Below are 13,654 nucleotides of genomic sequence, written 5' to 3'. Positions count from 1 at the left end.
AATATATGTTTTAAAAAATCCAAAAAGCAAAACCTTGATTTTGCCATTTTATATAAGGGGTTGCGTTTTACTACATCATTGAGTATAATGAGACTTGAGCACCCACAGATTTTGGTATCTACATGGGGTCCTGGAACCAAACCCCATCAGAAATAAAGGGTCCACTGTACATATCAGTAAAAACATATAAGAGATTAAAATATAATTAAAATATCAATGGAACTGATTTGTCATCCATTAAAAGGCAATAAATAAAACAGTACAGCACACTGTTAAAAGCCCTTTCCTTATAATCAGAAACTTTCCAAACCCTCTCAAAATATTTTTTAACAAAAGTCTTCACCAGACAATGGAAGGAAGGAGACAGTTTAGCTTTCCTTTCCTTCGTATATGTTAATGTTTTACATAACACCTTTTAATTTTCTAAAAACCATCAATAATGGTTCTGGAAGATAGGGGAAGTGATCAGGATTAGACCTTAGCACTAGTGAAAATTTTACCCTCTTTCCCGGTAGGTATTAGAACTAGGAATGAAACTGCTAATGAACTGGGAGAGATTGAACTGCTTCAGAAAACAACCTTAAAAAGGATTTTCATTGGGGCTGTGGTGATGGGATCAAAGGTTTGAAACAACTTTGTATATTGGTCTCTATTCTGATTATTCTGCGTTATCTTTTTAAAAATGGAAGTGCATATTGTTTGGCTTCAGGTCCCCTGCAGGAGAGGTAAGAAATCCTTGTGCCTGGTGTGTTGTTTCAGTTGGTGGCTCTTGAGGATGTATGAAGAAGTTCATCCTCCCTTCTAAGTACCTCACCTGTACTCTGTATCTCCAGGGCGTTAAACCCATCTCACATAACTGTACTTTAAACCTTCCCCATCCTAGACCATGTGTGTATCGTTTTGGTCTAGTTTTCCTCCATCCCTCTGCCAACCTTTCTATGAGCTCAGCACCTTCCTCCAAACCCCTTTCCCAGTATCCACATTCCCTGTCTCACACCTTTTTAAATTTTTGGGTTATAATTAAAGTGGAAGGGCATTAAATCTGGTAACTGGAAATGTAATGAGGGAAGAAAAGTCAGAGGAAAACCTCATGGCAAAGGTCAAACCTACATTCAACACGTCATCAATGGGGATGCCTAAGAATTGAAGGAACCGAGAGAATGGATACAGGTGTGGGAATTCACCCTTGCCTGTATTAGACACTTCTGCCACAGAAAAAAAAAATCACCTCTGCCCTGAGTTTAAAAAGTTGCAATTGGTTCATAAGAAATAGACTGAAGCAGAATGTACATCATATGGATATTTTAAACAATTTTGATAAATACAGGTGCAGTTGGTTTTCCATATCCACATATTCTGCATCCATGGCTTCAGCAATCTATGGCTTGAAAATATTTTTAAAATTTTTTCCCCAAAAAGCAAATCTTGACTTTGCCACTTTATACAGTTGGCCCTTCTTATACACAGATTTTTTTATACATGAATTCAAGTATCCACAGTTTGAAAATAATAATAATAATAATAATAATAATAATAATAATATGGTTTATTTATATACCGCTATTCCAAGGATCATAGCGGTGAACAACAATAATACAACAGTTAAAACATCATAGATCACAAATTACAACAATAATACAACAGTTAAAACATCATAGATCACAAATTACAACCCCCCTGTACAAACATCATATGCTATAAAACAATTAAGAATACATGAAAACACCCCCATACAAATAGCAGGGGGAAAAAAAAAAAGTTCCACCCAGTGGCGTGGGGTGTGTGGCAGCGTCCCTCAGGAGGCCGGGGAGCCAGCTTTTCAGGAGGGGCCTCTCTCACTGACCCCTCCCCCCTGGGAAAAACGCCGCCGCAGCGGCAAGGCAGTCCTCCGCAGCTCTGGGGAGCTTCTTCCCCAGTGACATGGGGGGGGGGGGGCAGCAGCAGAAGTAGTCCTCCACCAGCTCTCCCAGCTCCTTCCCCAATGGCGTGGGGGGTGTGGCAGCGTCCCTCAGGAGGCCGGGGAGCCGGCTTTTCAGGAGGGGCCTCTCTCACTGACCCCTCCCCCCTGGGAAAAACGCCGCCGCAGCGGCAAGACAGTCCTCCGCAGCTCTGGGGAGCTTCTTCCCTGGTGACATGGGGGGGGGGGCAGCAGCAGAAGTAGTCCTCCACCAGCTCTCCCAGCTCCTTCCCCAGTGGCGTGGGGGGTGTGGCATGTTTTTAAAAAGTATAAATTTCAAATATCAGACCTTGATTTTCCATTTATTATAAGGGACACCATTTTGCTATATCATTATATTTAATGGGACATGAGTATTCATGGATTTTGTTATCCATGGGGGATCTTGGAACCAAACCCCAGCGTATAACAAGGGTTCACTGTATAAGGAATGCCATTTTATTAGGCCATTGTTTATAATGAGACTTGAACATCCATGGAGTTTGACATCCACAGGGAGTCCTGGAACCCAACCTCCTGATGGCCCACTGTACAATGTCCATCAAATCATGTGGTTTTTGGTCAATCTGAAAGAGCTCTGAGAGAACTGAGTGCCATTAGATGTTCTTGTTTCATCCAACTGGTTCATACATATATGTCCATAAACAGTTTGAACTTGATTAGCTAAGATAAGTGAGGACATTATCTGCGCCTGTGGCAGCAAGTATTGCAAGACATCACTTCTGACCTGTTGCTGCTGTGCCTCTGAAGCATTGTTAGAGGGCATACAACTGTAACTTTTAAACGATTAATTTTAAATATAGATTGTTTTAATATATATGCGTCTTATTTATTGTTGTGTTTTAACCGACACATATTTGTTGGTTTGTTGTTGTTCCCTGCCTTGATCCATGGGGAGAGGTGGGTAAGAAATAATAATCATCATCATCATCATCATCATCATCATCATCATCATCATCATCTTATTGATGGGAAGACCAATAGCTCTGTCATCTCGTTATTCTACAGGTGTGATAAATGACAATCTGTGGCAGTCTTGATATTGAGCAGTCATGTACTGTCCGTCTCCTCCTTTCCTCCCTCCTTCTCTCTCTCACTATTTCCAGGTAACCTGTTTTTTTTCTTTTTAAAACTTTTTTTTCCCAATTCTTTTCTTTTCTTTTATTTTCTTTTCTTCATTTTAATTTTCATGTTCATTTTATTGTTTGTTTACTAAATCACTTCCCCATAACTCTGGAAATGTATTTTAAAAAAAGAAAAAAAAAGGAAGAAAGGCATGCTGGGTATGGCAGAGGGTAGGAAGGCAGTGCTTAAGGAGGAATGCAGAAGAGAAAGCATGGGACTGTTGGTGGCCCCTGTCATGCTATTGAAGGGAGGTGTGTGTTCTTGTTCATTTAAATAATGTGACTGGGGCAAGACCAAGGTGAGACAGTCCTTAGCTGTCCTTTAAAAAAAAGGAAAAGTGAACAGAGAAGTTCAGAGGGAACAATTTTATCTTCTCACAAATCATTCTGGTAATAAATTTCATAGCCAAGTGGTTCTGTGGGTTTCACTTTTTATTATTTTCTGTCTCCTTCTCCACCAAATGTTGACTATGACTATAGTCAGTTATTTTATTTTGTGGGAAACAGCCAATGCATGGGAACTATGGAGCTATTCTGGGTGACCTTGAATGGGACCAACTGGAATCATGGTTTGTCACTGATTATGTAAGATGACAAATACTTCAGAAGACCCAGAGACACACTTTTCAAAAATATTCTGTATCAAATGCCTCCTGTACCTTCTTTCTCGCAAATGCAAACCTATTTCCAAATGTTCATTCAATGATCTGAGGTATGAAAACTGAGAAGCATTTCACCTCTCACGAGCAAGCTTTCCAAATTATGAAGATCAGGTTTCTTGTAGGAAAGCATTCAAGTTCTGGGTTATTTTTCTTGAAAGTCTCCCAAGCAAAACAAGGTGGTAAGTTGTCACTTAGGAATGGGTGCTGTGCAACATTTACCCTAGTTTTGAAAATCTGACAAAGCTTTGACCAAGGTTACATTTTTTCTTCCATCAAGTTTTGCGAAATAACCAGCTTTTCTAATAATAAACAATTCAAATAGAAAAATAAAGGACAGTGCTTTGGGTAAAAGTTCATCAAATCAGAAGGTTTTTTTAAAAGGCTACTACTTCTATATACATATGACTGTCTGCTGTGAGAGGAATAAACTACACAGGCATCTAAAATGCTCCCTTGAATGGAAATAGTTGAGTGGCTCAGCTAAGCTGCTTATCAGTCGGAGATTTGGTATCTGAAGATCTTGTGATGGCTGCAACATGCAGTCACTGTGAGATTTGCCCTCCATGATCTCATGGTACTGGGAAATCTTGCAAGGGTGCATCATAAGACTTCTAATAAACCTTTGCCTTGCACACTAGAGTTGCCAGTTCTGAGGTTTTTTGGCCCAAACCTGAGACCTAGGGATATCCCCTGCTAATGTCATTAAATGTTGTGCATTTAAGTACTAACCACAATTGCTCACAGCTTGTCATTCACACACACAGAGAAAGAATGTGTGTTCCTGTTTGGAAATTAAGGCAGGAATCTTAAAATAAAGTGTTTGCGTGTAATCTTTCTCATCTATATAGGAAGATGGGCTAAGGAACCTATAATATAGCCTCCTTGCTTCCAGAAGAGTTCTGGTGCTACAAGAACTGAGAAGGAAGGAGGAAGCTGACTAAATAAATACATAGACCCCCCCCCCTTGAATCGATTGATTTTTGCAACTTGTTGCAAGCTCCTGCCCTGCTAGTTCAACTGGAGGCCTTTCCTCTTGCCTAGAAGATAAGCCCCCACCCCAAACTGGAGAATTTGGCCCTTCCTCTCTTTCCTTGAGATGTCCCATGAAAACTGGAGTGCATGTGTCTCTGCCACCTTTGCCAGCCAGACACTATATACCAACCCACCTGCTGCTGATTTTTAGGCTCCCCAGGCAATTGCTGGTCACCTTGGGAGGCTGGTAAGAAATTATTTTCATGTGATTTTGGCCAGGCTTTTCACTTTCCCTGGGGACACTCCATATGTTAGGGTGTTGCATGAGTTGGTACATTATTCACTAGCCTCTTCCATGAGGCTGCAATGCAGCAAAGTCTGACTTAGCCTGAAGATGAGACATGCTGATCCAGCAGATTCGAGACAGCAAAGATCTGGCAGTTTTTGGTTTCAAGTTATCACCTTTTTATATTTATGTTTAATAATATGCTGTTATTGTGCAAAAAAAAAAAAAAAAAAAAAAAAAGGTTATTACCAGTCTTACATTCAACTTGAGTGGCTTTCTCTTTCTTGGTGCAAATGATCCATCAGCATTCAGGTACTAAGGAATTCATTCAATGTAACGTTGAAGGATTTCATGGCTGGTATCCATAGTTTTTTGTGGGTTTTTCGGGCCAAGTGGCCATGTTCTAGAAGAATTTATTCCTGACGTTTCGCCTGCATCTGTGGCTGGCCTCTTCAGAGATGTAGGTGAAACATCAGGAATAAACTCTTCTAGAACATGGCCACATAACCCAAAAAACTCACAAAAAACTAACAATTAATTCATTGTTTCCAATGTGATAATACCTTGGATTGTCCAGTGACATTTCTGGGGATCACAGTGTGACTGTTAGAATCTGAACAAGAGCCTCAGAATGCTACCATTTATATACCAATCTGAAGCTTTATGTTGCTTTTTCATCATTTCACCCATCCTTTCCTTACTTTTTATGGAAAGGAATAAGAATAACACTAAGCCAACTGAAGCTTTGCTGAATCCAAACCCATCTGTCCAGGAATGTTGGACATTACTGAAGACTTCTTTTGGCATAGCCTAACTGTATCCCAGTGATGGCTGTGTCCTTGAACTGGAAGACATTTAGTTTTGGTGTTACTTAAATTCGCCCATGCCTTACCTTTCCCCATCTTTTTTGGGCTCTTCTGCCAATAGATTTTAGCCAAAAGACCAGTTCTGCCATCAGATTGCTCTGTTACCAGATCTCTGAGCTCAGGCATCCTATAATGCCAAGAAAATCTTTTTCTGGTCCCATTTCAAAATGTACCTTTAAGATTTTTTGAATTAACATATAAATCTTAGATCAATAAGTTTTTGCCTTTATATATAATCTGCCTTCCTTATCCTGTCACCCGCAATGTCACTGCTTTGAAACACTAACATGAAATGTCACTGGTTCATTTCAAGGGCTTGTTTGGAGTTATGTTGCATTTGTACACCACCTTTTACAAATTACACACTTTTTTTTATATTACTACAGAAAGTAAATTTTATATTTTTGGACCACATTTTTCCAATACATCAATTTGAAAAGTATGCACAGTATTTATGCTCACTTTATGATACACTCTTTTACAGGTTCATCTTCTGTCTATAGTTTCAAAAGCCATTTATAAACTTTTTAAATTACAAGTTCATCATCTTTACACAACTCTAATTAGAATTCATTTTCTCCTTCCTCTATTCCCTATCTTTGTTTGTATTGGGCTTGTTGTTTTTTTCTTTTGTTGCATAAGGTATGTTTTTCATTTTTTCTTTAATATTATTTTATGTATTTAAATCTATGTGTTGAATAAAAATAATTAAAACATAATTTTAAAAATACAAAAATCTCAGGCTCTTGATGTTTAGATTCTGTCCTCTTTGGCTGGCCCACCTACAAAGGGCTTCCTTCTTGGCCTGATACAAGAGAGAAGAAGAAATAACAACAATCTGAGCAATAATGCTTTTCCTGCCTCTAGTGTGTTTTGGTGTGTTGTTCATCTCTGACTCTTGGCTTCATTCCTAGGGATTGACTTTTCACTTAGTTCCTTGTCTGACACTGGCACAACCTCTCCCTCTCTCTGGCAGCTGTCTGTAACTTGACCCTGACAGTGGGCTCCTTCACACCACACAGTTATAGTGCTATGACTCCACTTGAACTGCCATGATTCCATCCTATGGTATCCTATGGATGTAGTTGGGGGTTTGTATTTAGAATTCTCACCCAGAGAGCTTCTGTAGTGTTTATGTATCTCCAACTCAGCAGTTGAGTTATGGCAGTGGTTCCTAATCTTTGATCCTCCAGATGTTTTGCACTTTGGTTCTCATAATTACTGATTGCTAGCCAAGTTGGCTGGGGCTTCTGGGATCTGAAGTCCAAAACAAATAGAGGCCCAAAGGATGGGAATCACTGACATATGGCAAGCCCATGAGTTTCATAGAGTTTTCCTGGGCAAGGAATACTCAGAGGTGGTTTTGCCAGTTCCTTCCTGAAATATAGCTTACAGTATCTGGTATGTTTTGTTGGTGGTCTCCCTGTCAAGTACTAACCAGGGCTGACCCTGCTTAGCTTCCAAGATCAGACAGGATTTGGTGCTTTTAGGGTATTTAGTCCTTACCAAACTACAAACTCCCAATAGAATGGATCCTCTATTGGCGGGAGGCCCAAGGGTCACGCCTCCACCAATCCAACTGCAGCTATGTGCCAGGTTTCCCACATATGATTCATTCTTTCCCATTTACCAAATGTATACTGTTTTTCCCTAGATCAAAACCGTTTACAGACTATAAAACTATTAAAAACATCTCATAAAAATAGATAAAAACAAGTAATACAATTATACAAACACAATCATTCATAGGGCAAGGCAGAGAATCAATGGCATCAAGAGTGCTCACCTCTTAACCTTCTTTTTTCCAGGCTAAACATACCCAGCTCCCTAAGTTGTTCCTCATAGGACATGGTTTCCAGACCCTTCACCATTTTAGTTGCCCTCCTTTGGACACGCTGCAGTTTCTCAATGTCCTTTTTGAATTGTGTTCCATTTAAAACTTAGCTCAGTTGAAAGTTCCTTAGTCATCTATCCTGGTTCCTTGAGACACCTCCCATTTTTATTTCTCACTGGAACTATTTGAAATTGTGCCTTCAGTATCTCCCTTTTGAGAAATTCCCATCCGTCCTGAACTCCCTTCTCTTTTAGTATTTCTGATCATGGGATCGCCCTCAATATTTCTCTAAGTTTACTGAAATCCACTCTCCTAAAGTCTAGAATGTATGTCTGACTATGCCTGGCTTCTCCAGGAGAACGTGGTCACTTCCACATAATGATGCCACCACTTGCAGCCCATTAACCAAGTCATCCTTGTTGGTTAGGATCAGATCCAAAATAGCTGAACCCTTTGTTGCCTCTTCCACCTTTTGGACAATGAAATTGTCTTCGAGGCAAGTGAAGAATTTGCTAGACCTTGAGGATTTGGCTGAGTTTGAATTCCAGCAAATATCAGGATAGTTGAAGTCACCCATCACTACTATATCTCTCCTTTCTGAGTGTGTAGTCATCTGTTCTAGAAAGGTATCATCCAATTCCTCCATCTGACTAGGTGGTCTGTAGTAGACCCCCACCATAACATCCTTGTTGCTTCCCTCCTCTTCAATTTTATCCAAATGCTCCCCACCTGGCTGCCAGTATTGGTGTCCTGGATCTGTTCACTGGTGTATCAGTGGATTGATGTACCTGTGGATCATCAATTGGTCTACATATCTTCAGTCTTATTTGTGTGCTGCAGCTGCTGTGAAAGTCATTCCCCAAATGCAATCAAATCTTGTGGATATGTGAAATGGTGATCCATCCTTAACACCTTGCTTGACTCCAGCAAACTGTAGCTCTGTTCAGTGCTTGTGTGGGCACTCTGCGCATCCATCATCAAGGGCTTTCATAGCATCTAATCTCCCTAATCGCATTATGTATGAACATGATGAAATATAACTTAAGCTGGCACCTGGAAGGCTCTTGGCTTAGACATTTCAGTTCAACAGTCTGCAGGGAGAAACTTGACTTCCACTGATTTTTTTTAAAAAACTAGTCCAGTATTTAAAATAATCTCTGGTTTTATTAATGTAAAAATTGCCCAGTTTCTTGCTGAGCTTCACTCATAAACGGGCCAGCGTGCATTGCCCAGGATGGAGACAGTTCTTCAAGATGGAGAAGAACCTCTATGGAGAAAGACAGAAAACAGCTACCTGTGGCTGAGTTCCAGGAAACATGAGGAGCTGCATGATATGAAAACAGGAAGATTTAGACCTGTTGTAGGAAAATTGTGACTCTGGAGAACATCCACAACCAAGGCTGGTGTTATGTGCCTCAACCCATCCAAACTTCCTAGACTTTCCTTTCTCTACCCTCCCCCACCCCAAACACACGAATTAGCTCTTCTTGTAGCCTCCAAGAGCAGCAATTCATATTTTAAGTAGCTTCCCTGTTTAACATTTTAAAAATCCTGTTTTCCAAAACCAGGAATGGATCGCCATCTACTTCCATCTTTTGCTTTTGTTTGGGGGATTTTTGGTGTCCTATATAGGGACGCAGTGGCTCAAGTGGTTAAAATGCTGACTCTGTTGATTGCAAGATTGTCAGGTTGGCAGTTTGAGGCCTAAGTGCCACCTGATGGGGTGAGCTCCCATCACTAGTCCCAGCTTCTGCCAACCTAGTAGTTCAAAAACATGCAAATGCATGTAGATAAATAGGTACCATTTTGGTGAGAAGGTAAACAGCATTCTGTTTACCAATTCGGTTCCAGAGGGCGCCATTTCTGGGAACTGTTTCAAAGCGTCCCCAGAAATGGCGCCCTCTGGAACCGAATTGGGATGCGATGGGAACGCGCGGCGTCGTCGTCGTCCCCCCATGCGATAAAGTCGCGTTTTGGGCCCCATCCGGTGCCCATCACGTTCCGTGCACGCCCCTGCGCGCCCCTGTTAGAATGCGCTGGGGAACGGTTGAAGCCCCATGCGATAAACTTCCTGATTACTTGATTATTTGATTTATACCTTATCTCTTCCCCAACAATCGGACTCAAGATTCAGCAGCAAACAGTACTGTAGCCATGCTTTAACTGCTCAGACAACCCCTGAAACCTACCTGAAAAGCCAGCCAGCCACCTGGAGCAATGGAGATCTGAGCTTCTGGAGAATGGGGTACTACAGAATGAGGTGGTCAAATCCCTCCTATCACCAGCAATGAAGAGTTGTGACACATCTCCCCAGGGGATCCTGCTTCTGATCCCTATAGTGTCACTCACTGGTGGGATGCGGCTGGTCAGGTGACCCTGCACCATCCTGTTCGGTAGCAGCACAAACCTCTTTCATTCTGCATGGCAGACTAGCTTTTAAGGTGTGTTTTAGGGTCATTTGTGGTCATGGCAATAGTGCCACAATTGCAAATGGGAGTAAGAAACAGCTTCAAGAAACTTACCAAGAAAACCCTATGCTAGATTTTTCTTAGGATCACCATAAAGTCAAAAATGACTTGGAGGCACTCAGCAACAACAATGTCCTAAATCTGACTAACAGGATGCCAGTCACTATGTAGACTATAAAGTGAAGTAGATGTCTGTCTTTCTGTTTGTTATGCTTTGTTATGTTGTACTTATGCTTGACCATAAAGTCCCCAAACTTGGGGCCTGTTCCCACTATGAAATAGAGCAAATTGCCGATCAGTGTAAATGACCTTCCTTCCTTTTTGAAACCGATTCCTGTCGCAATGTCATCGAATCCTCTCATGATGAAGTGAGGCAAAGGCAACAAATCCAATTTTTCCAGAGTAGTTTGAAAGAGGTTCTTTTCAGAAGAATTGATTCTGAAGGGAGTTCAATAAGTGGGAAAGACAAATCAGAATCGTTTCATTCTGGAGGGGAGGAACTAGTGGCAGAGGGGTGTTTACCATTCTTCCCCATTTTTTTGGGAGATTTCACCCCACCATGCTGCCTTTTTATTTATTATGACCTATGGGTGCTTTTAAAAAATTAAATTAATCAATGAATCAATAGATTGATAGATACATAGATTGCAGAGGCAAGTAGCTGCTCTATCATTCTATTGATTCATCTATTAACTCTATTTTTTTTTTAAAAAAACATGCTGTGTCCCCCCCTCCTCCTCCTCTTCCCGGGTCTGCCAGAGACCTAACCTGGCTCTCCACTGGCAGCTGTCTAGGACTCGTGAAGTGGTGGGGCTACTTCGGGGGAGTCCAAGTGCGTCTTCTGCTTCCCAGCCTCCGCAGAATCCTTCCCGGCTCTGTCCCTGGAGAAGCCACCCTCCTACCTTTGCCTTTGCCTGTCCCTCTGAAGCGACCTCCGTCTTGGCCCAAGGTGCCTCCTTCCACAGCAGCCCAAGTCAGGGGTTGCTACATGGAGGCTTGGTGTCAGAAAGAGGTGAGAAGGGCACTCTATCTGGGTGCCTTCTCTCCTTGGCACTGCTTTGTTCATTGATCCTCCCTCTCACTCCTTGCCTCCCTCTGCTGCACTTTTGGGGCTGCCCAGCCCTTCTCAACATGGAAACTTCCCTGCTGCTCGTGAGGAATCTCAGCCTCTTCACTCTTAGCCTGACCTCTCCTTCCTCCTCCAGAGATTGGGACCTCCTACAATTCTGAATTGTCCCAGTAGGAATCAGCCTCCCCTATGAGTAATTAAGCTGCACAGGCTTGTCAAAAATCCTGGCTGCCATCACTGATGATTGACAGGCATTTTGAAGCAGTACAACTAGTGCGGACGACACCTGTGCAAAAAAAAAGAAAAAAGAAGAAGTGATTACCCTGGTGTAAGAAAAAGATCTGCTGTATAGTGGGAATGAGGGACCTTTTTGAATTGATTTCCAACAAGGAGCGAGGGCGAATCAGGAACTGATTTAAACTGCAAGTGGGAATGAGCCCTTGGGATGTTATCTAATGCAACAAATACAAAGACCATGGTAAAGGTTTGGATGTGATCTGTCCACTGTTTAGGGTAACACCTCAACAAACGATACAGATTTCTGTATTTTTATTAATTTGGCCCTAGAATGCACAGTTTTAGACTAATTTTGGTCAGATTTGATATTTATATCTCAGTTGCCACCTCACGGTTCTTTATGCATTTTTGGGATTGATTGCCAGACTTTGGCTTTTTTCAACTTGTTGCTTTGGGTTCATTTTTCATGGAACTTGGTATGAAACAAGAATTGTAGGGTTTACAATGCAGATTTTGGTTTCATTAAAATCATAAGTGAAATAATCCTAAATAAATAAATAAATAAATAAATAATAACATTAAAACAGTACTGAATCAAATACTGTTTCAAAAGCCATTTCATGGTATTTGTTTTCAGGGAAGAAAACATATTTTCAGTCCACTTCCACCACAATTACAGTATATGTTGGTCTTCACATTTTGTTTCAAAACAGATACTTTCCATTCATTCTGTCCATAAAAACAGAAATCTCCCTCTGATAACTGATGGGTTAGTGTAGTGCTGTGTTCAGTGTAGTGATGTTCACAATAGGCTGATCCACAAGGATCCGTGGACTATGTTAAACTGGATCACCTTGAGTTTGTAAATACCGATGAAGTGAACAAGCTTCTTGGAAATGTAAGGAGAACAACATGGCCTCTCGATCCTTGCCCATCATGGTTGAAAGCCCAGGGAGGGGATGCAGTAAAAACACTACTATAATCTATAATTAATGCATCATTTAGGGAGGGAAAACTTCCATCAAACAAACAGTGGTTAAACCACTTCTAACCCTCCCCCCGAAGACCCCCTGGTAAGGAATAATTATAGACCAGTCTCCCTTTTACCATTCTAGGGCGAAGTGATCGAGAGGGCAGTTGCCTTCCAGCTCCAGGCTGTCTTGGATGAAACCGATTATCTGGACCAATTTCAAACTGGCTTCAGGGCGGGATATGAGGTAGAGACTGCCATGGGCACCTTAGTCGAGGATCTCCATCTGGACATCGACAGGGGAAGTGTGACCCTGTTGGTGCTCTTGGACATCTCAGCGGCCTTCGATACCAGTGACCATGGTATCTTTCTGGAATGCCTGAGGGGTTGGGAATTGGGGACATTGCACTCCAGTGGCTCCGTTCCTACTTCTCAGGTAGATTCCAGATGGTGAAGCTGGGGGGCAGTTGCTCTTCCAAAAGAGAGCTTATGTCTGGTGTCCCTCAGGGCACCATTTTGTCCCCCATACTGTTTAACATTTACATGAAGCCGTTGGGAGAGATCATCCGGAAACATGAGGTGCGGTGTTATCAGTACGCTGATGACACCCAAATTTATTTTTCTATGTCTCTGACTGTTACAGTGACTAAGATTGGTATCTCTCCTCTGGATGTCTGCCTTGAGTCGGTAATGGGCTGGATGAGTGAAAACAAACTCAAGCTGAATCCAGAGAAAATGGAGGTACTTGCGATAGGTACTTTAGGTCCGGGAATGGAGATTTGTCAACCAATCCTGGATGGGGTCACACTACCCCTAAAGGACGAAGTTCCCAATTTGGGAGTACTCCTGGACTTGTCCTTACAGTTGTCATCTCAAATTGATGTGACGGCCAGGAGTGCTTGGTACCAACTTCGGTTGATACACCAACTGTGCCCTTACCTGGACCAAAAGGACCTTGAAGCAGTGGTACATGCACTGGTAATCTCTCGTTTAGATTTCTGTAATGCACGCTACATGGGACTACCCTTGTACCATGTTTAGAAGCATCAATTGGTTCAAAATACGGTAGCCAGACTGGTCACCAGTACATCTAGGTCTGACCATATAACACTTGTGCTAAAATCTCTTCACTGGCTGCCGATCAGCTTCTGGGCACAGTATAAGGTCTTGGTTATTACCTTTAAAGCCCTATATGGCTTGGGCCCAGTT

This window comes from Sceloporus occidentalis, unplaced genomic scaffold (assembly GCF_023333645.1).
Source record: "Sceloporus occidentalis isolate IW3139 unplaced genomic scaffold, rSceOcc1.0.p SCAF_6, whole genome shotgun sequence".
Taxonomy (NCBI): Eukaryota; Metazoa; Chordata; class Lepidosauria; order Squamata; family Phrynosomatidae; genus Sceloporus; species Sceloporus occidentalis.
Note: the sequence above shows the minus strand (reverse complement) of the source record.